Source organism: Megascapheus bottae, unplaced genomic scaffold, assembly GCF_031878675.1.
Source record: "Megascapheus bottae isolate mThoBot1 unplaced genomic scaffold, mThoBot2.hap1 HAP1_SCAFFOLD_40, whole genome shotgun sequence".
Taxonomy (NCBI): Eukaryota; Metazoa; Chordata; class Mammalia; order Rodentia; family Geomyidae; genus Megascapheus; species Megascapheus bottae.
This window is the reverse complement of record NW_028327715.1, coordinates 7,259,435-7,263,459: the sequence shown is the minus strand read 5'-3', so window position 1 is coordinate 7,263,459 and position 4,025 is coordinate 7,259,435. Positions and strand designations below refer to the sequence as shown.

Sequence of the window (4,025 nt, the reverse complement as noted above, 5' to 3'; positions counted from 1 at the left end):
CTCAGGACCTTGGGCATGTTCCTCTACCAATTCTCAGTACTGTGGTATTTTAGGAGGAAGGGAGGAAATTAGGTCACTGTGAGCATGCCCTTAAATGGCATATTGGGGATGAGAGTCTCTGTGTGCCCTCTCTCCCTCTCTCCCTCCACCCCCCAGCCACTGAGTTACACAGGCCTCCTCTTCTATCACATGTTCCTGTTGATATACATTGCTCAAAATAATATAGCCAAGAGATATGTTTGGATGAGGCAATGTAAACCCTTTTCTTCTTTTCAGTGGATTGTCTCAATTATTTTGTAACAGACAGCTGACTCTCCAGGTGAAGTGAGATTTTCTTTGTATTGTGTAACCTAGGTACACAGTGATGAGAAACCCAAAGGAAAAACTCTGACTGTAAATCTGTCACATTTTCTGTTGATGCCATAGTTTTAGATGTTTAAAATATTCATGTGTTTGGCAAATACATTAGAACCCGAGTGATAAATGGAACTGTATAGAAGGTTACCTGTGATGTTAAAAGGGTCCCCAGTGATTAACAACTGTGCATTAGTAATTCTGACGATGACATGCCCTTAAGTTTCATACTGTTTCTCTCTTCCCTCTTGTTCGACTATAACAGTAGGTCCATGGCATTAAAAAGAGCAGAGGAGAATGCAGATCAATAATGATTGGCTTACAGGGAATTGGAAGTCCAGAAACTATATATCTTTAACATTTGATTTTTCTTTTAGCAGGAAATGTGTGGTAGCAGCTAAGATTTTCTAGTTTTTTTTTTTTTGCCAGTCCTAGGTCTTGAACTCAGGGCCTGAGCACTGCCCTTGGGCTTTTTCCTCAAGTCTAGCATTCAAACACTTGAGCCACAGCACCACTTCTGGCTTTTTCTTATGTATGTGGTACAAGAGGAATCGAATCCGGGTCTTCATGCATGTTAGGCAAGCACTCTACCACTAAGCCAAACACCCAGCCGAGTTTCTAGTTTTTAAAAACACATATATAGCCAGGTGCTGGTGGCTGCTGCTCCAATCCTAGCTACTCAGGAGGCTGGAGCTTGAACTCAGGGCCTGTGTACTGTCCTTGGGTTTTCTTAAGGCTAGAGCTCTACCACTTGAACCACAACACCACTTAGAGATTTTCTTTTTCCTCTCTCTCTCTCTCTCTCTCTCTCTCTCTCTCTCTCTCTCTCTCTCTCTTTCTTTTTTTCTTCTTTCTTTTTTCTTTCCTTCTTTCCTTCTTTTGTGGTGTGTCATTAGACTTGAAGTCTGGGCCTGGGCATTGCCCCTGAGCTCTTTTTCAGCTCCAGGCTATCACCCTACCGCTTGAGCCTCAGCACCATTTCTGATTTTCTAGTTGTTAACTGGAGATAAGAGTCTCATGGACTTTACTGCCCGGGCTTGCTTTTATCTGCAGTCCTTAGATCTCAGCCTCCTAAGTGGATGGTATTACAGCTGTGAGCCACTGTGCTGGGCTATTATGACTGTCTGTGTAGGTGGTACAAGGAATCAAAACTGGGGCCTTTGTGCATGCTAGGCAAGTACTCTACTAATAGTCCACACTCCTGGCCACACAAATCATTTTTATGGGGAAATCTTGGTTTTTGAATAGAAAGAAAAGATGTTATAGGATTTTCTAATCCAATGTTTCATTTATCATTGATGGATTTTTTCCAGTAGAATATTTCACTTGTGATGTTTTTCTGTACTTCATTGTGTTGATATAGTATGGCTTATTTTCTGTCTTCTTTCACCCATCATTATGCCATAAGCACTCAATGCATATGATAGTATTAATAACCCTATTAACGGCTAATATTTGTCAAGTGTTTCCTCTCTATGGATCAGGCAGTATTTAACCAGTCACGTAATATGCTATAGCTTACAACAGCCAATGAGGTAAATCTATTACAAGTGCCATGTATCACACAATAATGGAAAGAAAAGTTTCAAGAACTTACCAAGTACTAGGCAGAAGTGAGTAACAAAGCAGGGATTTGCACCCAGGCAACTTAAACCCAGACTCTAAGTCTCATAGTTGCTGTAAATCCTGCTCAGCCCAATTATTCCTAAGCCATGCAACTTCATATTTGTTCTCATAGGAGGCACTGAGGATTTTGGGGAATAGAATATTGTCCTATTAATCTTTACATATCCATAACTTAGTGAAATGTACAGCTCATATCAAGAATTTAGTATGTATTTTTCAAAAGTGAATTAATTTCTGATTTGGGCATAAAACATTGGGAAAAAATCACAGAATGCTGTACTGACTCAATAAAATTTAAGTGGAGTCCACAGTATTTTCTACGATTTGTCTCACTCTACTAGTAACTTGCCATTCCCCATCAAATAGTGGAATTAGGAAGTCACATGCTGTGGTTCATGTGATAATCTACTAAGCAGGAGGCTGGGATATGGAGGATGAGAGATTCAAGGTCAGGCAGAAAGTTCTGTGAGTTTGTCTCCAAAATAGCCAGCAAAAATTAGGATATATGGCTCAAGTATTAGAGTATCAGCAAAGCAAGCAGGTCAAGAGAGCATGAGGCCCTGAGTTTAAACATTAATGAAATAGCCAGCAAAAATTAGGATATATGAGTGGCCGTGAGGCCGCGCTGCTCCCGGCCTGGTGACGGCGGCCGCCGGAAGCGGACATGGTGGCGCTGGTGAGCGAGGAGCTCGAGGCTTTGGCGGCGATTTTCTGCGGGCTCCATGAGTGGGAGGTGTTGAGCCGCTCAGGTGAAGACCCCGGGCCCTCAGCCTCTGGTGTTCTCCCCGCGGCCTGGCCCGGGGCCCTGCCCCGCACCCCTCCCCCCTGGCCCTGGCGCCCCGAGACCCGGGTCCCTTCCCTGAGGCCTTGAAACAGATGGGACTGTGTTCAGAATCCACACAAAGGCTGAAGGACTTGGAGATGTGGATATACCCTGAGAGTCGGTATTCCAGTTACCTGCCACCTACCCCTTGTGCCTGCCCAGGATCTCAATTAACTCTGAACTCCTGACCAGGGCCCAGTGTGAGACTGGGAAAGACATGCTACTCGAGCAAGCAGAGACCCTCCTGTCAGAACCTATGGGTCATGAGCTGGTCCTCTGGCGTCAGCAGAATCTCCGGCATATCCTCAACCAGCCAGAACCCAGAAAGGGCAGCAGCCAGGATGCTTTTGCAGTCAGCCCGACCATGGATGATGGATTGTGGCTGGCTCTTTTGCATCTAGATCCTATGAGAGCAAAGACTAAATACATCAGAACTGTGCAGAAATGGGCTTCTGATTTAAGGCTCACAGGAAGACTGGTGTTCATGGGTAAAATAACACTGATTTTACTGCAAGGACACAGAAGCAACATCAAGGAGTACCTGATGCTGCAGAAAACCTCCAAAGTCGATGTGGACTCAAGTGGAAAGAAATGCAAAGAGAAAATGATTAGTGTACTATTGGAAACAAAAGTACAGATAGAACACACAAGGTTTCTGGCATTTGAAGTCAAAGAATATTGAGTGTGGGATGACTTACAAAAGGAATTTGAAGCTGCAGGACTTCAGAAGCTTTTCTCCGAATTCGAGCTTGGGCTGGTGAAATAAAATGAATGACAGGAGTCTGGATCAAACAGCAGGGTTTTGTTGTTGCCCTGGCTTGGTGGAGGGGCTATTGAAAGAATTCTAAGGAGGCAATGTTAACGTTTCTCTCAAGTACAGTCTTTCTCATTTCTGGGACAAAAGCTGTGTTTCATAGAATATACGCAGGAAAATACCTTCCATGTCCTAATTTTTGCCAGGGAAAACTGGGCTTAATAGATGGAACTTTAGTTAGAAGATAAAGAGATGAAAGCAAAAAAGCCTTTGTTTTTTTTCATATATTTTTATTGTAATTAATAGAAGGGTTACATTATATTCGCCAGATAGAAGGTGCATTAATTCCCATACATTGATACCCTTTCTTATGTCTTGGTCCCCATTTCCCTCCCCCCCCTCATCCCACCCCTCATCTTATTTTTCCCCCTTCCCTATCCAGTTTCAAATAACCAAATACAAATATAT

General features: G+C 43.2%; 1 pseudogene; it reads left to right on the top strand.

Annotated features, from left to right (window-relative positions):
- The first annotated feature begins 2,644 nt into the window (after positions 1–2,644).
- Positions 2,645–3,583, top strand: LOC150039466 (RWD domain-containing protein 3-like; annotated as a pseudogene).
- The last annotated feature ends 442 nt before the right edge of the window (positions 3,584–4,025 follow it).